The 25,534-nt window shown below is 35.2% G+C and overlaps 1 pseudogene across 1 annotated transcript; it reads right to left on the bottom strand.

Annotated features, from left to right (window-relative positions):
• Nucleotides 1-21,489: 21,489 nt before the first annotated feature.
• Nucleotides 21,490-22,034, bottom strand: LOC125111819 (ATP synthase subunit d, mitochondrial-like; annotated as a pseudogene). Its single transcript, XR_007130946.1, has one exon. The product of XR_007130946.1 is annotated as an ATP synthase subunit d, mitochondrial-like (transcript).
• Nucleotides 22,035-25,534: the final 3,500 nt, after the last annotated feature.

The raw sequence follows: 25,534 nt of genomic DNA, 5'->3' as shown, positions 1-25,534 counted from the left end.
AGTTATTCTTGAAGTTTTGGCACTTGGTAACATAAGAGTGAGAAATCCAAGGAACTCATGACTGTGAAATAGAAAGATTCTTTTAAGTATCAGTTAACAGGACAAATGGAAGACAAATAGCAGTTTCTAGACCTTGAGAAACCTGATAAAAACCTACATAGAACAGTATTTCTTGTCAAGAAACATACATAGTTTAAAGCAGAAAGGCCAAATTTTCTATTAAGAAAGGAAGGAATGCTAGGCTGTGTTGTTTCCAGAGGGGAACATAAATCTTTATGTTTATGGAGGCAAATAAAGACAATATTTGGACTAGAAAATGTTTAGCAATGCTGCTATTTAATTAGAAGTACAGTAATAAATATGTATTGGTGTTCTAATTACAAGATCAAGCAGCAAGTTATTTTTACTGCTTTTCACTGTGCAGGCCCAATAATTTTAAATTATTTATCTAAGTTTCCTCATTTATAAAACACCTTAATATTTGTTCCAGAAAAAAAAAAAGTCTTGTAATTATCAGCATCATTATTTTTAAAAGCATCTGTGAATGTGTTTCTCAGGGAGCTATGCTGTACAAAATCTGTTCTGAAAGTCTGATAGGTCTTCTCAGTACTCATAAGAGGCAAAACAAAGCTATACTGACAGAGATTGATATTTTTAAAGGGAAATTATTCAGCTAACGTTAAGGAAAACATCTATTTATATTTTAAAGGATAAATACTTTTGAAAGTGCAATGTAGTAAATCCCAAGCAGAGCTTCCTAAAAAGCCAGGACAACAGTGATCAATACAGATAATTCTCACTTCATGGAGCTTGCAGTCTAATGGTTTGTGAATGTGAATTGGTCTGAGGAGGGCCATGTAGGAGACTTGGAAACTTTCCTGTGGGATGAAGCTCACAAATCCTATAAAATGAGGCCTTCCTCAGAGGAATTCATTCACAACTGCCACCTAAAAGAAGTGGAGAGGCATAAACATAACCTGAGTGGATAGAAAGGGTAGGCAAGAAATGATTTTGTGAGAAATTATTTAAAATATAATTTAAAGTGTTCTGGAGTTGAAGAAAATATTTTTAAAATGTTACATAACACCTATCCAGAGAAAAACATGACTTGAAAAGATACATGTACTCTAGTGTTCATTGCAGCACTATATACAATAGTCAAGACAAGGAAACAACCTAAATGTCCATTAACAGAGGAGTGGATCAAGAGGATGTACATATACACAATGGAATATGACTCAGCCATTAAAAGGAACGAAATAATGCCATTTACAGCAACATGGATAGACCTAGAAATTATCATGCTAAGTGAAGTCAGTCAGACAGTGAGACCCCAACATCAAATGCTATCACTTACATGTGAAATTTTAAAAAAAAGGACACAATGGAGTTCTTGGCAGAATAGATACTGACCCACAGACTTTGAAAAACATGGCTTCCAAATGAGACAGGGTGAGGGGGGTGGGGGGATGCACTGGAGGTTTGGGTTGGAAATGCTATAAAATTTTTTTGTGGTGATTGTTGTACAATTATAAATGTAATTGAGTAATAAAAATGCTATAAAATAAGTAAATAAAAATATTACATAACAAAATAGAGGACTATAGACTTCTAATTTTCTACACAGCCCCCGTCTCACCAATCTATTATAAAATGTTCTTCAGAGTCTTCAAAGGCCATTGGCTGGATCTCATTGGATCTGTTTACATTTATGTGACATTCACATATCATGCCAATATTTGGGTAAATCTGTCTCTCCCTCTCTCGATCAATCAATCAAACTTTCTATGTATTTACCTATTTATAAGATTATAAACTTGTGCCTCTGTGTCTTGTTTGTTTTTGGATACTCATAGAACCTATCTCAGTAAAGTACATATAGAAAAAAATTCAACAAATGTTTATTGGGTTGGATAGTTTTTACACTTATATGTAAAAGAGCAAACATTTTCTCTAGGTTTTGTCACATGGCATTCAATTTTCTCAGATGATATGCATTGATTTTTACCCTTGGGTTTCCAAAGAAAATGCTTCCAATAAAAAAGAAGCATTTCTTAAATCGAACAAGTGATAAAATAATGATCCACCTTTTAAAGTTTCAAAGCTCTTTCTATCAAATGGATACCACATAATTCAGCACTTCTAGTTAATGACTCCAAAAGGAGATACCATAAATTTTAGTTTATGTAAACCTCAATCTGTGAATCCATCTGTGTTTACCTTCTTTCTTAGAGAAGAAACACAAAGAGAAATTTCTTTGGTACTGATCACTATGAATGGATGAAAAGGGTAGGCAAGAAATGTTCACAGGTTGAAATACAGGCATAGGAAAACATGAGCATACATGGCTAGAGGATCTGTGTGAAGAGGTCTGCTTCTTGAGTGGCCAAGAAATATCACAAGCAGAGAAAAATGATAGTTAAGAATTCATGTAGGCTGACTATAGGGCAAGCTGACCTAAGCAAGTTCCTGAGATGGGAGTGTGTTTTTTTCCCTCTGTGTCTTGGACAGTTCATCTTTATGTCACTATAACTCAACTAGTTTCCCTGAATACAGCCATTTTCCACATGGGGAGGGCTGAAAGGCCAAGCAAATCTGCATTAGTGCCTTGGTCACACACACAAAAAAATGCAACTGAAATTTAAAAAGCAAGTGCATGTTTTTAATACGTGCTGTAACACTAAGAAACCTATCATATTAACCAAATGATCTTCATAGCTCTAAAGAATAATATCACTTCTACCAAGCGGCTAAAATTTCTCCTTTTATCACTGTATCCTCATCTCTTACTCTTCCTCATTCTCTGAATTGGAATCTGTTTCTTCTTCTTTGTCTTACAGATGTTATTTGCCTTAGTTAAGGCCCCATCATCCTTACTACAACAGTTTTTTTTAAACTAGTTTCTCTGAGTCCATTCTCTCCCCAGTCCTATATACCAGTTACCTGTCTCTCCTTTGTTTCTTCCACCCGGGTGACTTTCTACTACATACATCTGACTGTGTCCTCTCATACTTAATAACTACTAAGAACTCTATTTTACTGACGAGGCCTGCTCGTCAACCCAGGTCCCGAAGTCAGTGGTGCCGCAGAAATAAGAAGAAAGAGACAAAGAAATAGAGTGGGGATCAGGGGGCTACAGACTTCGAGAGGCAATAGCAACCCTCTGAGCCAACGCATGGTTTTTATTTACTATTTTCTACTTCCTTGTATGTGCAGGGGATACATCTGTATTTTACTTCAAATAGACTGGAAGCAAGATATGCTAGCACAGTCAATCCTAAACACATAAAGTAACCATAAATGTGTTGTTTGCTTCAAGCCATCTATGGCCTCTTCCCACAAATCCCCCAAGGCTCCAGTACTGAGAATGTCAGAGCTAATGGTTTTCCATCAGCAACATCAATGCTTCAGCAATCTTGTTTTCAAGATGCCATTCCTTGGTGGTGTTCTCATTCGTTTTGCCTCAAGGGTCATGAGAGAGTCACAAGACTTTGTAAAGTACAGACTGACCTCTATAGCCCCTCTATGGCGCCAGTCTTTTCTTTCCATTCTTTGTTACGTTGCATATTAATGCCTCCAACATTTTACCTATTGGACAAAGTTAATATTCCTTAGCATAATATATAAGGCTCTTTCATATGTGGTATTATATTTCCTCCCAAACCCATGGTTATTCATCTTCCCACTATTACAATTCCAAGCTGGAAATTTATGTACATAACAGGAAGAATGAAACTCCAAACATACTTGCATTTCCCTCCTCATACTGTTGATCATATTCTTCAGGTTGCCTAGAATTGCCTCCGCTACCTGGTTCTCCATTTTACACTTTCAAGTCCTTCATAACTGCCCCATGTGGAATAGGTATGCATTATTTTTTCTGCACCTACAGTATTTTATACATAGCAATATTGTTTTATAGTTATTGAAGCACCTTCTATTTTTATTTTTTCTCTCTCTCAGACAGTAGCCTTCATAAGAACAAGGTTATCTTAGTCATCTTTGAATTCTTGGTCTCTAAGATAATAGGTGATCAAGTGCCATTGAAATGAATAAGTTCTTTTGTTTTTAGTTTGAAATATGACTAATCTTACAGATTTTTTTTTTTAATTTTAAGGCCACACCTGTGGCATATGAAGTTTCCACGCTAGGGTTCAAATTGGAGCTGTAGCTGCCAGCCTATATCACAGCCACAACAATGCCAGATCCATGCTGCATCCGTAACCTAAGCTGCAGCTTGTGGTAAACCAGATCCTTAACCCATTGAGCAAGGCCAGGGATCAAACTTGCATCCTCACAGACACTATGTCTAACCCATTGAGCTGCAATGGGAACTCCTTTATAAACTTCTTAAACACTTTATTCATATCAAAGTTTCCCCTAATCTTTTATCAAAGTATTTAATATTATTTGAAAATCAGGCTTCAAAGTCACAATGAAAACCAGGCAGAAACTTTATAAAAAGCCTCAGCCACCTAACAACTTTAGGACAACTGAGTTTTGTGATAACTCAGAAAAGCAAGCCTGACCACTGCTGGACTCTGTAGCTCAGGAAAGAAATGATGGTCTCAGTTGTCATAATAAGAGTATCTAAAAGATTCTAAATTCCAAATGGGGGCAGGGTCTACCTGTGATTTTCAATATACTCTAGGCCTTTACTACTCAAAATGTGATATACAGACCATCAGCATTATCATCATCTTTTTGTTTATTAGAAATACAGAGGCTCAGCCTCACTTCAGACCTACATTTTTATAAGACCCTTAAGTAATTTGTATGCATATTGAAGTTTAAAAAGTACAGCTCTGGGAGAGACCAAAATGTAATATGTAGGCCATATTCTTCTGTGCCTTTGAGATAATGCAAATTGAGCAGAAATCCTAGGGGGCCCAAGAAACGATCGCACCTACTAAACTTCCCATTATCCAGGACAAAATCCTTCATGGTTGCCCAAATCAGGGCCAATATCCACAGAAGTTCCCTTAGACCCATCTACTTCTGCTAAAGATAGGCAGCTGTGAAAGGATAGACAGCTGAGGACACTTTGGCCCAACAAATAATGGGAAGTGCATGGCTTTTGCCAGGGCACATGCAACATAATTCAGGGGGCTTATCATTGGCATGGTGCTTCTTGAAGCTGTGTGTAAGGGTGCCAGGCACATTATAACCTATGTAGATGGTATGTGTCTTCCTGGTGGGAGTCAAAAAGATCTGCACTTATTCCCCTGATCCTTGGGCACATGACTTAACTTTTTTCTCCTTCAGTTTTATCACTTATAAAGGTAAATACAGGGATGGCTAGTTTATTGTATCAAGCAATGAGGGTCAACAGATGCTAATGACTATTCATCATACACTAGGTATGGAGTATACAGAGGCACAAAAGACTGAACTGCTATCTCAAGGATGTTATTGTCATCACAAAATGAAATACGCCCCTCTAAATTTCAAGTGTTTACAGACAAAATATCCCATTGGGAAAAAAAGTTTATATGGCCAAACACATTTGGAAACTATTGTTTGATCACAGAAAGTCTGTGTGTGTGTGTGTGTGTGTGTGTGTGTTTATGGGTATATGTTTATGAATATACTGAAGTAATACTCTGACATTCTTTGTGTCTCTAAGACACAAAGCTGGCCTAGCTCATACATTATATAGACTGTTTCTGTTCCTCTTCTCCTTTCACCAAATAACCTATATTTCATTTTCATTTACTTCATTTATCTCAAATACTCATCTTTATATCATATATATATTTGAATACACACACGCACACTCCCTGACCCAGGAAACATGTATTACTAGGGAATAACTGTAAAAGCTTAGTTTGAGAGTTTCAAGTATTTACTTGCCTGAGATCAAAAAAGCTTCCTTAAAACTTGACTCTCCAGTTCCCAATTTTCTACCTTCATAGTTCTTTTCTTAAAACCAGTCAGAACTATTTTGTTTAATATCCATTATATCTTAGTAGTTTCTACTCCCCCAACTCACAAATTTGATGGTTTCTTAGTTATCATAGTAACTATGCCTCTAGGAAACAGATCATATTTCCTCTGCCTTAGCAAAAAAAAAAAAAAAATCCTCATAGGAAAAGGGAAATAGTAATATAATTAATATAATAAAATTGCTTAAATTTAAATTGTACATGATAATTTTATATGAATAAAACAGCCCTACCCAAGATAAGATATAAAAACTTGTCATAACACTCTGTGTCAGCTGTCATAAAGCTGAACAAGTCTTGATGTAGAACTGATAGCCATGAAATAGTAAAATATCATAAATACTTACATAGCAATAATAGAGTAATGTTTTCTCCAATCTCTATTAATTTTTGTGTGTTTGTTTAGAGGAATAGCAAAATGTTTTTAACCCCAGATCCAACTTTGATATACTCATTTGCATTATAAATTCAATATATAATAAAATATGTTTAAAGCAAATGTTATGTTCAGTAATGACAAAAACATTTTTACTTACAGTATCTTTATACAAATGAATACGAGCAAAAGCTAAGATTTCAGTTAGTCATAGTAAAATTCTACATAAACTAGATAATCTTTTCTTCTGGGTTAAAGTTGTTATGAATCCAGTCATTTCAGTTAATAATTAGATAGGATAGATTATATCTATTTGTTCCCAGATTAGGAAACAGATGTTGAAGATTTAAAAATTGCTTTTGATAAACCTTTTCTTCAAGACAGTCGGGGTTGGACACAGTTACTCAGAAGCGAATCTCCAATGCACCTTGAGATACTATCACAAATGAGGGATTAGAAAGCAGTTGAGGTTATCATTCTTTCTTTCAGAGAATGGAACTTCAATAAAAAATATATCAAATGTTCCACTTCTTTCCTTGAAACCATACAATGTCTAATTTTCTTGACTTAAGACATGACATTCTAGAGTTCACAAATTTACAGCTGCCTTGAACCATGTAATACCAGAATGAACTGCTGAAACATATTCTTTAATTGTGTTATTTCTGCTATGCTTCAATTCTACTCTTTTTTTTTTAATTGAATTTTCTTCCTAGTCTCTATTCTGTTTGAAGGAGTTGAGGAAAACACCAAGGAGGAGTTATGAAGATAAACAGAAATTTCCATTTAAGAATAGTTTCTTCATATTGCAAACCTCCAAAGTGTCACAAAATAAAAGTCTGTTCTCTTCAGCTTAGTGTCTTAGTTAGCTTGGGATGTGATAATAAAAATACTATAGACTGAGTGACTTATAAACAACATAAATTTATTTCTCACAGTTCTGGAGGCTGGAAGTCTAAGATCAGGGTGCAGCCTAGTCAGGTTGTTGGTAGGGGCCCTCTTCTGGGTTGCAAACTGACGACTTTTCCTTGTATTCTGACATGGCAGAGAGTAGAGAAAAGCAGCCAAGTCTCTCTTCCCCTTGTTTTTTGTTTTGTTCTGTTTTTGTCTTTTTAGGGCCACGACCACGGTGTATGGAGTCTCCCACACCAGGGGTTGAATGGCAGCTGTAGCTGCAGGCCTAACCACAGCCACAGCAACACAAGATCCGAGCCATGTCTCTGACCTACACCACAGCTCACTGCAACACTGGATCCTTAACCCACTGAGGGAGGCTAGAGATCGAACCAGCATCCTCACAGATACTAGTCAGATTCATTTCCACTGAGCCGCGACAGGAACGCCACTCTTCTCCCTTGTAAGAACACTATTCCCATTCAGGAGGGATCCCATAATTGCTTGTAATGCTAATTCTCTCTCAAAGAGCCCACACCCTAATACTCACATGGGGAGGGTAGAGTGTCCATATATGAATTTGGGTGGAGGGATATTCAGGAGCCTAGACAAACTTGTCCATTCACCTTCCATTCTTACATCCTTCTAAGTGAAGTTTCTTATCTAGTCAAACAGGACAACCCATTGTTTTTTTAAATATAACTTTTACATGTCTGCCTTTTTGCCTTCGTGTGTGTCATGTCCCCTGCACAAAGCAACTCCTTCCAAGCTTCCTTCTTCTGCCTCCTTCCTAGCCAATACTTAAGGTACAGCTTGAATCCTGATTCCCCTGAAAGGTCTTCCTCCATTTGCCCCAACATCAATGGCTCTCATTCGGCACATTAAAAACCTTAACTTATATTGTTACTTATTCTTTTATGTTTAAGTTCTGTGGTCTTTAACTATCAGAGGCCAGACAAGTTCTTCTATAAAGAGCCAAAGAGTAAATATTTAAAGCTTTGTGGGCCAAGAGTTAAAATCTAGGATAATATTTAAGTAGTCACAAAACAGAAAAATTTTCCAGAATGTTTGATGAAATTAAAACATGATAATAATAGTTGACTACAAATGTTTGTAACACAGATCCATTAATGAGAACAATGTAATTATTTGTGAAGGAGGACAAGATTTGCTTATTTGGGATTCAAAGTTAACATTTCCTATAATAAAAATTGGTAATGAATATTTATCTATTAATGCTTTCTATAATAAGATTTTATATATTTTACCTTCAAAAATATTTATTCACTTAGGTTGTGCCAAATACTGATGATACTGATATCAGTCTATAAGCATGTGATTTTAATTAAGTATATTCATCACTTGGAAGACATTTATAGAATTCTATTAGTCTCCTCTTGATATTTGCCTTTTAGCATAACATTGCACTGCAGATTATTCATTCAAATTGAAGTTTAGGTGGGTGCTCCTCAGTTGCAAAGTTAAATAGATGTTGAAATACATAAATTTCTTTTGTACCTGTGTTGAAGTTTGAAAAATGTCAATGGAACTGTGGTTTGAGCAAATATATTCACTATAATCTGTATGGGAATGGAGATCTTGCTTGTCATTTTAACTTTTAACAGTACAGGAAGTATATAAAGCAGCATGACATTACTTGTGATTCAAAAATGTTACTTGTCAAAATGATTTTACTGTAGTGTGAATTCCACATATAAGCACTGTTTTACCTCACAATTTTGGTTAAATTCATTAAGAAATATCATTAAGCCTGAAGCAAAAACTAACTTCCAAAACCATTTAGTATTTGATAATAGTATTTGAGGGTGGTTCTTCTGCCTGAGGAAAATTTCCTTTTAGTCCTTGAGCACCACTAAAACAAAGAAAGAAACAAAAAACACTGCTAAGCATCAAAAGGCTCTTTGGTAAAGCAAGTCGGGATAGTCAAGTCCACAAGAACAAATGAAGTTCAACATCAGCACTACTGCTTCAATTATACATGATATATTCAGTATTTCCCACACAGTATCTGTTAATAATACAATGGATAAATCATAGGTTTTACAGTCCTTAAATTTTCCACAAGCTTTATAAATCTGTTCAACTATGTCCTTTTCTGTTTCACACATATTTTTAACACCATGAGTGTTAAAACTCTTAGCAGATTCCACTTATGTATATACTGAATTAGAGTTCTCTAAACTTTGAAAATATTCTCAAAGATATTCATAGAGGCTAATGTTTCAGCAACATCAGTCTTAGCATCGCATTCTTACAGTGTTGGTAACATTGGGGGAACTCATCATGAACCAAGCATAGCTACTCAAAATAATCTGCCTTGTTTTCCTTTTGATGTTCTTCTCATTGTTCTCAACAACTCATACAACTATTCTTGCCTAAAGACTTAAATAAGTTTTTTTCCTATGAGTAAATTTCTTTAGTGCCTAAAATTGAACATGATTTAATTAACTCATTATTGGTAAATGACTCTCCTTGCTTGATTAGCAAAAGAGATGATTGAAAACTTTGGTTGTAGCACCATTTACATTTTTCTTTCTTGGAAAAAATTCTGTCCTGATAAGATAACTCATTTTAAATTTTCTAATTTTTTGATCATTGCCTTCCTAAGAAATGGGAATATTATAAGTGCTTAGTCTTACCTAAAAGAACATTAACCCAGTTATAGTGTCATTAATAAACACAACGCTTTGCTATGTAATTTGATAAAATAATCCACACTCCACTGTCTCAAAAGAACAAAATTCAAAGTCCATTTTTCTCTTCTTTTCTTGTTTTTTAACATAAGAGACGTGCACTGGTAATATGCACACACATACATAAAACAAAATATCAGGTTCTTAAACAAAAACAAAATATACCCGGCACTTAAAATATTATTGAGTTATAACTGTGACCCTTAATTTTGTAGTGAACTGAGCATCAGTGCACATGCTGAGCAGAGCACTACGTATTCCACTTACTCAACTTTGCCAGTGTAGCATGAAGATAACCATAGACAATATGTAAACAAATGAACGTTGTTGATGTGATCCCAATAAGTTTATTTGTGAACTCTTAAATTTGAATTTCATATAATTTTCATGAGTCAAGAAATGTTATTGTTACTATTATTTTAAAATTTTATTTTTTAAAGATTTTTTTCTATTATAGTTGATTTATAATGTTCTGTCAATTTCTGCTGTATATACACACTTTTTCTCACATTATCTCCAATCATGTCCCATCACAAGGGATTAGATATAGTTCCCTGTGCTATACAGCAGGATCTCATTGCTTATCCACTTCAAATGCAATAGTTTGTGTCTACTAACCCCAAACTCCCAGTTCATCCCACTCCCTCCCCCTCCCCCTTGGCAACCACAAGTCTGTTCTCCAAGTCTGTAAGTTTGTTTCTTTTCGGTGGAAAGATTCATTTGTGCCATATATTAGATTCCAGCTATAAGTGATATCATGTGGTATTTGTCTTTCTTTTTCTGACTTACTTCACTTACTATGAGAGCCTCTAGTTCCATCTGTGTTGCTGCAAATGGCATTATTTTGTTCTTTTTTTATGGCTGAGTAGTATTCCATTGTGTATATATACCTTATCTTCTTAATCCATTCATCTGTCCATGGACATTTAGGTTGTTTCCATGTCTTGGCTATTGGGAATAGTGCTGCAGTGAACATACAAGTGCATGTATCTTTTTCAATGAAAGTTTTGTCCAGATATATGCCCAGGAGTGGGACTGCTGAGTCATATGGTGATTCTATATTTAGTTTTCTGAGGCACCTCCATACTCTTTTTCATACTGGTTTTACCAATTTACATTCCCCCCAACAGTGAAGGAGGATACCCTTTTCTCCACACCCTCTCCAGCACATATTATTTGTTGACTTGTTAATGATGGCCATTCTGACAGGTGTGAAGTGGTTTTGATTTGCATTTCTCTAATAATTAGTGATATTGAGTATTTTTTCCTATGCCTGTTGGTCATCTATATATCTTCTTTGGAGAAATGTCTATTCAGGTCTTCTGCCAATTTTTCAATAGGGTTTTTGGGTTTTTTTTTTTTTTGCTGTTGAGTTGTGTAAGTTATTTGTATATTCTAGAGATTAAGCCCTTGTGGGTTGCATCATTTGAAACTATTTTCTCCCATACTGTAGGTTGTCTTTTTGTTTTATTTATGGGTTCCTTTGCTGTGCAAAACTTGTAAGTTTGATTAGGTCCCATTGGTTTATTCACACGCCCAAAAATTAAATACCTAGGAATAAACTTGACAAAGAAAGTGAAAGACTTATATGCTGAGAACTATAAAACATTAATCAAGAAAATTAAAGAGGATTCAAAGAAATGGAAAGATATTTCATGCTCCTGCACTGGAAGAATTAATAATGTTAAAATGGCCATATCACCCAAAGCAATCTACAGATTCAATGCAATCCCTATCAAATTACCTATGACATTTTTCACAGAACAGAACAAACAATACAAAAATTTATATGGAACCACGAAAGATGCAGAATTGCCAAAGCAATCCTAAGGAAAATAAACAAGCTGGAGGCATAACTCTCCCAGACTTCAGACAATATTACAAAACTACAGTAATCCAGTGTGGTACTGGTACAAAAACAGATATACAGTCCAACGGAACAGAATAGAGAACCCAGAAATAAAGCCCGACACCTATGGTCAATTAATCTTCTACAAAGTAGGCAAGAATATAAAATAGGGAGAAGACAGTGGTGCTGGAAAAACTGGGCAGCTGCATGTAAATCAATGAAACTAGAACACACCCTCACACCATGCACAAAAATAAACTCAAAATGGCTTAAAGACTTAAACATAAGACAAACACCATCAAACTCCTAGTAGAGAACATAGGCAAAACATTCTCTGATATCAACTATACAAATGTTTTCTTAGGTCAGTCTCCCAAGGCAACAGAAATATTCAATGATTTTAAAATGTTAGTTAAAACATAAATAGCTTATGGACTATTGATAAAATATCTAGTAGGCTTCATTTGCCCACAGTCCATAGTTTGTTCATCCCTATCTCTGCCATTTTGCTTACTATAGGCTCATTCAAGAAGTAGAAAATCAAGAAATATTAGTTTCTGAAAATGACATGCTGATGTGTTTATTTAAATAGAAGTATACCCTCTAAATCTTTGTATCAGTAAAAAATGTCTACAGTCTATTAGAGAAGAAATACAAGTCTGGTTTGAAGTATCTATTAGTAAATAGAAGCCAACTACTTACTGTGGACTACTGAAGTCAATTAACACTAAGGTAATTTGGGCTTATCTTCATCCACATATACATATTTGGATAGGATTGTACTGGGTTGTTTGAAAATGTAATAATAATGTTTTCACTCGTTGTGTATCTAAACTTTTAAAATAATGCTTTCAACTTTTGCCTCTGAAAGAACTCATGAAAAACAATTACAACAATTTAAATCCAGATATGTTTTACTTATTTGACATTTTTTCTTATATTTTCATCCCTGGAAAGCAGCACAAGGTAAATAATTTATTTCTGTACATTGAGCCATTGAGCTCTGTTGATGCAAATGGGGATTTCATTCTGCCCTAAAAACCAATTGAGAATATACAGACAGTTTGGGACATTCTCTATTTTTATGCCTATGGAAAAAATGAATCCTTATTCAATAAATTAGCCCCATGAAAGTAAATATGAGGGAGGTTACTTATAACATATTCCCAATTTGTAACTCTTCATTATCTACCTACAATGAGTCAGAACTTGAAACATTCTAAAAATGTACAGAAAAAAAAAGCAGAACATATGCTTAATTCACTTTACATTTTTATACATCCATATTTAATAGTTTAATATACATTTAAACTCCTTTTCTTTCTTTTATCTGATCATCCTATTATTTTAACTGACATTATTTAAAGTATTAGAGGATGAATTTATGCTGACTCTCAAGAAGACCACCAGAAACCCTGGTGCCCAAGAAAAACTCACTTCATGACACCTACTAAATAAGTGAGAATATTAACTTGACAGTCTTACTGATATCTTAAAAGGGATAGTCAGGGGAAGCTTTGGAGATTTAGGTTCTAGGCCAAGTGTTTTTAAGCAGGTCTTGCAAGGTATGGAACTGGGTGGGTTGAACAGAGTTTATGATGCAATAGCTTTGAAGTTCTGAACAAGAGGAAGGCAAGAATCTCAATGCAAGTATTAATGAGGCAAGTCTGATATTTGATAAATATGCTACTATTTAATGTATTAGTTTGCTACTGCTGCATGTAAATTACTACAATCTTGGCGGCTTAAAACATTTATTATCTCACAATTTCCTTAGGTCAGGGCACAAATTAGCTGGGTTCTCTGCCCAAGGTTTTCTAAGTCTGCAATCTAGAAGTCGGCCAGAGTGCAATCGTTTTTCAAGGTGGGCATCTTTTTCCAAGCACATTAAGTGGTTGGCAGAATTCAGTTCCTTGTGGTTGTAGGACTGAGCTTCCTGCTTCCTTGCTGCCTATTAGCTGATCCTACTCTAAGCTTCTAGAGGCCTTCACAGTTCCATGCCATGTGGCCTTCTTACAGGCCATTTCTGGGAATGGTAGCTTACTTTTTCAAAGACAGCAAGAGAGTCTCTCTGACCTCAAGAGAGTCTCAGTGCCTCTATGAAAGGGCTCATTAGATTAGGGCAAGTCCACCCAGGAAAACCTCCCCTTTAACTACCTCAGTTCAGAACCTTCATTACATTTCCAAAATACCTTCACTTTTTGCCATATAACATAACACAATTACAGCAGTAATATGTCATCACCTTTGCCATATTCTATTGCTTATAAGTAATTTATAAATCCTGCCATACTAAGGAGAGGGGATTACGCAATGACATAGGCCACTGTGAGTCATCTTAGAATTCTGCCAACTAAAGTTAGTTGTTCTTATCTTCTAGAAGCAAACAATTTTTGGAGCAAGTAGCTCAATTTATTTTTTTCACAGTCCCTGTGCTGTTGAGAACAGAAAGAGAAAAGCATGCTTCTTCCCAAAATTGTTTAGCATAGGCACAAGAATATAAGTTTGTTTTAGTTCTCAAGGGACAGAGGTTTAACAGCTCCTACTTTTCCCAGTTAAATTCTCTTAGAGAAACTAGTCAGTGCCTCAGTTTTTCTGTAGTTCCTCTTATATAAAATACAGTATAATGCCCCTCTGACAATACTTAATGTCCTTTATTGCACTAAATTATAAAAACTTGTTTTATATCTAACCACTTTGCTTTTCACCTAATACTGTAAAAATGTACTGGTAAAAGAAAAAATCTGCTTTCACCTCAAAAACTGCTTTGACACCAAGTAGTGAATTATGTACATAATGTGTGTTTGCTTGCATATGGGTTAATTTTTATCTTCCAAAAGAGATTAGCAGGAAAATCAGAATCAATCAATAAGAAGTCTTTCTTTTTGGCACACTCTTTTTCTCTATCTGTTGCTCATTTGATGCAACTTACTATTCTTTCACACTCACATCCTTCCATTGTCTTTCACAATTCTTATTCTTACTCGGATTCAAGAGTCTTTATTATTAAGACCATTCCCTTGTCCCTCTATCCCTTGAAACCCCTATCCAAAGCATTATACAAATGTCAACATACTTCATACCTCTCTCTTTACAGCTGAATACAGATGGAGAAAACACGTAATCATGCTGACACATCTCATTTTAAATTCATGACTACTAAACTGAAGTAGCCCTTTCTTTGGTGCTTTCTTTCTACCACTCTTGGAACAAATGTTAGAAAACACCCAAATCTTGTCTCTCGCCTCTCTTCACTTTCAGCTGGTAACCTTGCTTCCTATCTCCCCGAGAAGAGAAGTGAGGACTGTCTCATATTCCTTCTACCACACCTATAAACCAAGTTCATCAGTTGTAGTGAGCTCTGCCAACATCATTAATATGTACAAATTTTCTGTGCATCTATTCAAGGCCAAATCCTCCACTGCCTCATCTTACCAACTCAAGGACAAAACTCTAGCAATTTTCTTATTCAATCATTCCCATCAATACACTTCTACTTAAAATGTTTCTTCTATTTAAAAAATAAAAAATAATTTTAAAAACTTTCACATTTTCTTCTAGCTAATGGCTCATTTTTATGTATCGCTTTATAGAAACTTGAAGATTTTTATATACTCACTGTCTCAAAGGCTTCTATTCTAATTATCTTTCCTATCCACTGCAATTAGGCTTTACTTCCTTTCAGTCTTCCAAAGCAGTGACTAAGTATCTCTCAGCTTCATCCTCCTGTATTCAACTTTATAGATTCAAATTTGTATGTCAGTGCAGAGACTGCAAAACTACATTTCTACTTTGCCTGCTGACTTTCTATACGATCTGCCAATATGTGTCACTAGACTGTAAGGCTGGGAAGAAGAAATGACTTGCTCTTCCTTTTTGCTATTGTGGGTTTCCTGTATGCTTCCTTTGTGTTTTTATTTTTTATTTTTGGGGAGGTGTATTCGAGCAATGGCCCTTCACTCTGGTAATAGCAATTCCTTACTGTAATAGCAGTTGAATTTATTTTTCATTGCTTTCAACACTTTTAAAACTAGCTTCATCATGCCAACACCTAGACGCATCAGCATTAGAGTTAGCCAGCTGGATTCTCCTTCTCAGAGTCAGGACCAAGTCTAGGGAGAGGTCAGCAAGGAGCTAAAACACAGTTGTTAAGGAGGAACTCCCTCTTAAGTTGTGTACTTGTCAATCAGGGACCTGGTCTTGATGTGGTAGACTTGCCAGGGCTGGACAGTCAACATTCTCTGTGGGCAGGCTACTCTTAAAATTAAGTCTGAGGCACAATTTTGAGCCTTTTTGCCCTCCAGCTGGAAATCACAGTTGCATTATATGCTGTGGAGGAAGCCCTTCCATGTTTACGCTTTGCTTCAGATTTTCATCATCTTTTTCCAGTGCATAAATGGCACTCAGCAACAGCCATTTGATCTCTTTGTCCTTATAAACACTGGATAGTCTGAATTTTCAAAAACCTGAGATATTGTCCCAACAACTACATTCCCTTCCTCTGATATTCTATCCCAGTGAATGTTGTTACTGCATCTTGCTAGCATGTAGAGGTATCACTTTTCCACCTGCCACCAGTGACAGGGCTCCCAAAGTCAGCAGCTGGCTAGTGGTCTAACTTCAAAATCCAGTTTAGAATTAGATTCCTTAGACCATGCCTGGCACCAACTGTCTAAGATCAGATTTCCCAGGAAATACTCTGAGACAGAAATTGGTGTGCAGAACAAAAATTTGGGGAACACCCTTTTGAATCAACACTTATGAGAAAACAAAGTAGAACTAGCTAGAGGGAGGAACTGAACTTTATCAGCCACAACAGAGGATTCAGTTGACCCAATGAAATTGGAATGGTTGTTTTCTGGTGTCATGATGAGCCAAGGGGGCTGGGCCTCTACAACTAGCATCTACTATCTACTGATTTACGATTTACCATTATTGGCTGTCTCCTGTGGAAAGGACCTGACTTTGGTAAAGCAACACTCTTTGGCTGAGGGGAACTCCAAACAAAGATTCAACTAAGACATATAAGCAGTCAAATCTTCCAGCAGCAGGGGTTTGAGTGTCTCAGTTCTGAAGGGGAGATCTCATCAGCTCACCACAGCATCCTCTGCAATCATTAAATACTATACATGATATAATCATTTTTACTTTATAGATATGTTAAAATTATTAATGACAATGAAATGTTAATAACTATAATTATGGCAGTGAATTTGTGGAAATGCACAGCCTCAATGCATGTTTATCAATCCCCACAAAAATAATCAGCCAATTAATACATAATGTATTCATACATATAAGTATGTATTATTATAAATATATATACATATATTTTAACATATCTCCCCTGTAAATTTTAGTAACCAGACAAGAGAACCCTTATCAGGATGACTTATCTTTATTTTAAAATCAGTTATAAACAAATTTTTAATTGCCACTTAGAATTTTCTATTTCTTTCTTTCTATGACTATTGGTGACAAAGAGGTTTTTTCCATCCTGGGTAAATGAATTGAAAATGTTCTTAATTAATTTTAACTTGCATGGTAAAAGAATATCATTGAATAACTATGTGTTCAGAAATAATTTAAGAAAGCAATTAAATAAAGATAATTAAATAAGCATTGGTATTCAAGAATTCAAAGAGAGATGAACTTACATAAAACAAGGATTGAGAGTAGAGTTTTGAGAAATGCATAATCCATAGTATTAATTAAACATAGATGTGATTTTTTGATGTTTAGTAAGATATTATGATTATAGTATATTGAAAAATATTTACTAGAGCACATTTTCTATTTAAAAATCCTAGTAGCAACAAGTATAATCATATGGTAAAATTTGAATATATAAAGTAAATTAGTAAGTAATACTATATACAAGTAAACCAATCAGTCTCTTACTGTGCATTCCCAGGCCTTGTTTCAAGGACAATATGCAAATCAGAGAAAAGACAGCCTTTAGGAATTACTTTGACATGATTAACCAAACAATTTTCACATTGAATCAAATCATCACGAAACAAGAGAATATACTGTTAAGGTCCACCTGCTTTCAAAGCTTTCACACATTTTGTGGGGGAGTTGAAACATCATGTTTTCAGAAGATAACTGCAACAAGGAGCTGAAAAGATAAGTAAGCATTTTTGTTACATGTTTATGTAGTACATAATAATTAATGAAAAAGTGGTAACAGGAAACTCAAAAGTGTTTTTCTGAGATATTTTTGATTAGTGGATTGATCTATTCATTAAATAAATATTTCTTGAGTACTCTTCTTTTGCCAGACATTGTCCTAGGCATGAGAGTACAGCAATAAACAAAGGTGGATAAAGTCCCTATCTCATAAAGTTGAGAAAGTTACAAGATGAAGAAAAGTTGCAGTAATATCTTCTATCTGGATAGTTTAATAAAAGACTATTATTTTTAAATGGAAAAACTTAAATGGGTTAAGCCTTTTCCTAAATGTTCTAAAATTTAAATAAACCATAAAGGAAAAGCTCTGGCAATTTCTGTGAATATGTACTCCATTCTGACTTCTTCCCCAGGCAACTCCACTGAATCTAGTTAATCTCTACACATTGTGTGGCTTTCAGTTCAATGTTATTTCAACTCACTGACTCTAGATTAGATGGGTCCCTTTGTAAAATGTTATCTTAACATTCTATACTAATCCTTCAGGGCACTGGTAAAGACTTCACTTGCATGATTATTTAAGTATTCTCTACCTCTCCTAGTGGCATATGGTTCCATGAAGTATTAGACAACACTTAACTTGTTCACTATTTTAATCCAGGGCCTGGAACAGCACCAAGCCCATTGTAGTATTTAACAGATATTTACTGACTGAGCTAAAAATTAATTAACATATTCACAAATATTCAGAGCTTTAACATATAATATGACCAGACCTTGGTAAAGTAAAATTTGAGGAAGGTAAAACTTGTCTTCAAAATTGCATATTCTTGTTTCTCTCCCTCTTCCTGGTTTTTTGATTCCCACACTACCGTATTTCCTTAGAATTTGAGGGACTATTACATAAACAAAAATGGCCTCAGAAGAGTTTTTAAATCATTCAATTAAACTATCAATTTTTATATAAGCCTTAAGGATTACAATTAATAAGAGTAGACTTGCTAAAGCCTAGGCTTAGGATTTAGAAGTTAACATTCATGATCAGAAAGCTAAAGGGTTTAATGCTTTTGTTTTATTTTGTGCAAAAGGAGTAAAAATTGACAACTTTCCTACTATTAAGGTCATCCCTAAAAACGAAGACCTCACTTTTATTGTCTACAGTATCATGTTTCTTCTCTACTTACAAATTTCTTTTTTTTAACCATCTTTATACATAATTTCTCAAAACATTGATAATCATAAAAATGCTCAGAGCGTGAGGTTAAAATGTTCACTTCCACAGGCTCTTTCCTAAGATATTTCTTTCTTTATTCTTAAAAAAATTATTTATAGGAGTTCCCATCGTGGCACAGTGGTTAACGAATCCGACTAGGAACCATGAAGTTGCGGATTCGATCTGGCCTTGCTCAGTGGGTTAACGATCCTGATCCTGCGTTGCCTTGAGCTGTGGTGTCGGTTGCAGACGGGGCTCAGATCCCGCGTTGCTGTGGCTCTGGCGTAGGCTGGCAGCTACAGCTTCGATTAGACCCCTGGCCTGGGAACCTCCATGTGCCGCGGGAACGGCCCAAGAAATGGCAAAAAAAGACAAAAAAAAATTTATAAAATGAATGTACTTCAGAAGTAATTATGTTCAGATGGGAAGCAGGATAACAAGGATAGTTAAGTGCAAAGACTGCCTGGTTCCACATCTTAATTTGATCACTCCATACTTACGGAGTCATGCTTAACGTGTGTGTCACATGCTTTTCTTTTTTAAAATGGCAAAAATAATCCCCTATAGTGTTAATATTGTTACAGGTTTCAAGTCGCCTTAAAGGAGATTAATCCCAAAAGCCTCTGGCCATGTCTCATAATGCCCCTTCCTCAAACTTGAGCAGCGTGGGCTGCCTGCTCCCTACCAGAGAAGGAATGTTGCCCATTCTTCACCCCTCTCTATATAACCCTCTATATAACCTGTCCTCCATGAAACTAATCAGAAGATCAAGTACGCCCCATACAGAGATCAAACATTCAGCCCTTAGGTAAGGATTAAGGCGTAGGGGACTGGGGCAAGAGAAACTGGGTCTCCACTCAGGTCAGCAATGTGAGACTATAAAAACAATTATAAAGTCAGGTGGGCCCTCTTTTTCACCCATGTGAATGTGCATGCACCCTCCCTCCCTCTCTCTCTATGAAAATGTACTTTCACTTTAATAAATCTGTAAAATGCCTGCTGTTTCAATGCTTTGTTATGGCAGGGTGGGGACCAAGGAAACTGCTATTTTATTATTTGGGAACAAACTCTATCAATATGATAATTAAATATTTTATTACACATAAAATAGCTCATTAAAATCCCAACATATGCCGTGAGCTGTGGTGTAGGTTGCAGACGCGGCTCGGATCCCGCGTTGCTGTGGCTCTGGCGTAGGCCGGTGGCTACAGCTCCAATTCGACCCCTAGCCTGGGAACCTCCATATGCCGCGGGAGCGGCCCAAGAAATAGCAACAACAACAACAACAACAACAACAAAAAAGACAAAAAGACAAAAAAAAAATCCCAACATAGAATACCAAAGAGCATCACCAACAAACAGAATAAATGAAGGCTTCATAATTCCAGTGGAGAGTAAATCAGTTGTGATATTTACTAGGTGCCTATTGTGAGTAGATAGTGGACAAAGGAAATTAGAACTCTACCAAAGGGCTCAATGTCTCTGCATTTGAGAATCTTAATAAGTAGAAAAAGTAAAAGCTATTATTCAAGTTATAGTCATGTGCACAAAAGATGTATCTACATAGATATGTAGTAGCCATATTTTGATACTTTGAGATATAATTTAAATGTCATAAAATTTACACATTGTAAGTGTACAATTCAATGATTTTTTAATAAATTTAAAGTTGTACAATCATCACCACCATCCAGTTGTAGGATATTTCCATCACTCCAAAAAGTTCAGTCAATCCACATTCTGACCCCCAGTAAGAATGGCAAAAATAATCCCCATTAATTTAGTATGTCTCTATAAATTGGTTTCTAATGAAGACATCATATGAACAGAATTATTCTATGCAGCTTATTGGGTCTGTCTTCTTTCACTTACAAAAACAGTTTTGAGGTTTATCCATGTTACAGCATGTGTCAGCATTCTTTTTTTTTTTTTTTTTTTTTTTTTGCTGCACACATGACATGCAGAAGTTCCTGGAGACCTGAGCCACTGCAATGACAATGCAAATCCTTAATCCACTGTGCCACAGGGGAACTCCTCAGCATCTTTTTAAAATAAATTTTATTCACGTATAGTCTACTTACAAAGTTGTGCTAGTTTCAGGTATATAGCAAAGTAAATCAGTTATACATATACATATATCCATTCCTTTTCAGATATTTTCCCATATAGGTTATTATATAGGATTAAGTAGATTATCCTGTGTTACACAGTAGGTCTTTGTTACCTATCCATTTTACATCTAATAGTGTGTATATGTTAATCCTAACCCCCTAATTTATCCCTCTCTGTCTTTCCCCTTTGGTAGCGATAAAATTGATTTCAAAATCTTTTTTTTTTTCACTATGTAATTATTTTTAATGTCCAGGGTGTATAATTCGAGGGCCAGAGCTTTCTCCGAGATGCAAGTTTATAAACTCTCAATTGGCCTGTGAGGCCAGTAGGGATACGTCTTCTTGTCTAATTTGGTTTCTGTGAAGACTTCATTCAAGTCTTCGATGATGATCTGATTGAATGGAATTATGTTCTTCATCTTCTCCAGCTCTTTCTCCTATGCCTCAGTCCTGGTGTTTGAGAGAGACAAAAACTCAGCACATCTTTTCACATCTTCTTTTTCTTCAGCATCCACCTGAGCAGTATATTTATCCTCTGGCACAGGGACCTTCAGGGCATTAAACTTCTTCTCAAAGTCATCTACCAAGCCAGCCTTTGCCACGGTGGCCTTGTAGTAAGCCCAGTCAATAGCAGGTGGCTTCTCAGGTAGAGCAGTCAACCTGGTGGAGAGGGTCTCATTCCCGGATTTCAGGGAGTTAGCAATGGCCTTCTGGTTTTGGGGTATGATCTCTCCTAAGGCTACCCAGTCAATGGCTTTTAGAGCAAGTTTCTGCCCAGCCATCTTCAGATTCTTCACCAACTCTGGGTTTCAGAATCTTTGAGTCTATTTCTGTTTTGTTTGTTCTTTTCTGTGATTTTTTACTATATTCCACATATTAGTGATCTCATATATTTGTTTTTCTCTTTCTGACTTACTTCTCTTGGTATGATAATTTCTGGGTCCATCCATGTTGCATTATTTCACTCTTTTTCATGGCTGAGTAGTATTTCATTATATATATGTACCAAATCTTCCTTACCCATCCCTCTGTTGATGGATATTTTTTAATTTTATGATTTTTATTTTTTCCATTATAATTGATTTACAGTGTTCTGTCAATTTCTACTGCACAGCAAAGTGACCCAGTCATACATATATACATACATAATTTTTCTCATATTATCCTCCATCATGTTCCATCACAAGTGACTGGATATAGTTCCCTGTACTATACAGCAGGATCTCATTGCTTATCTACTCCAAATGCAATAGTTTGCATCTACTAATCCCAAACTCCCAGTCCATCCCACTGCTTCCCCCTCTCCCTTGGCCAACACAAGTCTGTTCTCCAAGTCCATGAGTTTCTTTTCTGTGGAAAGGTTCATTTGTGCCATATATTAGACTCCAGATATAAGTGATATCATATGGTATTTGTCTTTCTCTTTCTAACTTACTTCACTTAGTATGAGAGTCTCTAGTTCCATCTTTGTTGCTGCAAATGGCATTATTTTGTTCTTTTTTATGGCTGAGTAGTATTTCATTGTGTATATATACCACATCTTTTTTTTTTAATTTTTTTTTTTGCTTTTTAGGGCCACATCCACAGCATATGGAGGTTCCCAGGCCAAGGGTCGAATCAGAGCTATAGCTGCCAGCCTATGCCACAGCCACAGCAATGCCAGATTCTACCTGTGTCTGCAACCTACATCATAGCTCATGGCAACACAGGATCCTTAATCACTGAGCAAGGCTAAGGATCGAACCTGCAGCCTCATGGTTCCTAGTTGGATTTGTTTCCTCTGCTCCACAACAGGAACTCCTATACCACATCTTCTTAATCCATTCATCTGTTGATGGACATTTAGGTTGTTTCCAATTTACATTCCCACCAATAGTGTAGGAGCATTCCCTTTTCTCCAAACCCTCTCCAGCTTTTGTTATTTGCTGACTTGTTAATGATGGCCATTCTGACAGGTGTGAGGTGGTACCTCATAGTAGTTGATGGACATTTGGATTGCTTCCATGTCTTGGCTATGATAAACAGTTCTCATCATTCTTTATATTATATGAGTATTCTGATATATAAATATACCACATTTTGTTCATTGACTCACCAGCTGACAGATATTTGGATTATTTATCCTTTGGCTATTATGAATAAGGCTCTATAAGCATTCAGATACAAGTTTCTCTGTGTTCATATGTTTTTATTTTCCTTTGATAGACAGTTAAGCATAGTTTTGCTATATTATACAGTATATTTAAGTATAGCCTCTTAAAATATTTTCCAAAATGGCTCTAACATTTTATTCCCACTAATAATAAATGAAGAGTCTGGTTTTTCCTCATCCTGACACTTACTACTATATGACTTTTTTATTATAGGCATCCTAGTGGGTATAGAGTGATATCTTATTATAGTTTTAATTTTCATTTTATTAATGACTAATAATGTATGACATTTAGTGTGCTTATTTTTTCATATATCTTTCTTGGGGGAAAGTATATTAATTAGATTATTTGTCTTAACATTGAGCTGTAGGAGTCCTTATATATTCTGGTGTTAATACAGAATTTTTTAATAGAGTAACTTATGTCAATACATATTTTGCAAACATCTCTTCCATCTAAGATTTGTTTTCCATTTTCTTACTGGTTCCTTTTGAAGTATAATCTTTAAAACTATTGTTAAGCCATATTTATCATTACTTTTTCTTTTATGGATGATATTTTTGATGTAGTATCCAAAAATTATCTAACCCAAGGTAATGAGGATATTCTCAGTTTTAAAATTTGTCCTCTTAGGATTGTAGCTCATTTTGGGTTAAATTTTGTGCTTGTTATGAGGTAAGAATCTAAATTTATCTTTCTGCATGCTAATAATCGGTTATCCAAGCACCACTTGTTGAAAAGACTATCCTTTCTTCTATTGGATTATCTTGGCTCTGTTTTTGGCTTGTTTGGGGTTTTTTTGAAAACCAATTGACCACAAATGTAAGAGTTTAGTTCTGAACTCTCAGTTACATTCCATTGAGCTATGTCTATAGATATAATTACAGTAACACAGTATGATTATTACATACAGTAAATTTTGAAATAGGAAAGTTTAGATTTTCAACCCCGGTTCTTTTTCAAAATTGCTTGGACTATTATGGGTCCTTCATATTTCCATATAAATTTTAGGATTCCATGTTGCTTTGTTGGAAAAAAAAATTAGCTGAGATTTTAATTTTCATTATATTGAATCTACTGTCAATTTGAGAATTACCATGCTAATAACACTGTCTTTCAATCAGTAAACCTGAAATTTCTATTCATTTATTAAGATCTTTTTAAATTTATCTCAGCAATATTTTGTTGAAGGGTTTTTATCTATATTAACAACGGACGTTGGTTTATATCTTCTTTCCTTGAGATGTGTTTGTCTAACTTTGGTACCCCAGTAACAGTGGTCTCATAGATTGAGTTCTTATATATTCACTCTCCTCTAACTTCTGAGTTTCCAAAGTATTGCTTTTGTTTGTTTTTTAAATGTTTGAGAGTATTTATCAATAAAAACATCTGGCCTGTATTTTTTTGTGTGGTGATTTTTAATTTCTATTTCAATTCCCTTTAATTATTATTGATCTATTCCAATTCTCTATTTTATGAGTCTATTTTAGTAGTTTGAGGCTTTCCAGGAATTTATTCACTTCATGTAAGCTTACTAAATGAAATAGAAATTTTCTAATTTAATTTTGACTGGAAACATCTTAACATTATCTCATTGCCACTATTTTTTAAATTTATTATAATACCACCGTCTGACTTATGCACCTTAATCATTTAGACCCAGGTGTGATATTTAGGAAAAGAAAGCTCAAGAATATAAGGGACAGGGAAGGTAAGGTTCAAAAAAGAATGTAAGACAGAATTATTTGATATTTATCCAAGTTGGCAATAAATGCTACTTTTAGATCTTTTGAAGTATTTTTATAAAAACTGCCAAATTGTAAAATATTTCTTGCTATAAAAATCTTCAGTAATTGGAATGACTAAAGTTAAAGTGGTGTTTATGAAAGAAGGATATGACAGTTAGTAGTAAGATTCTTAAAGACGATTTGCCTACAAGAGCTAAAGGAAATTAAAGATTTTTTATGATTAGTGGGCTCTAAAAACGTTTCAGAATGACTCATGGATAAAATGAAAAGATAGTATGAAAGTCAGAAATTGTAGAATTTCAGCTTTTTATAAGAGGAAATCCTTGGAATTAAAGCAATGAGGAATAAATTCTCAAAAAAGAAGTGTGATGACAAGAAAAATATTCAGACAGGGACTAA

The sequence above is a fragment of the Phacochoerus africanus genome, chromosome 1, assembly GCF_016906955.1.
Source record: "Phacochoerus africanus isolate WHEZ1 chromosome 1, ROS_Pafr_v1, whole genome shotgun sequence".
Taxonomy (NCBI): Eukaryota; Metazoa; Chordata; class Mammalia; order Artiodactyla; family Suidae; genus Phacochoerus; species Phacochoerus africanus.
The sequence above is the reverse complement of the archived record's forward strand: the minus strand, read 5'-3'. Positions and strand labels throughout refer to the sequence as shown.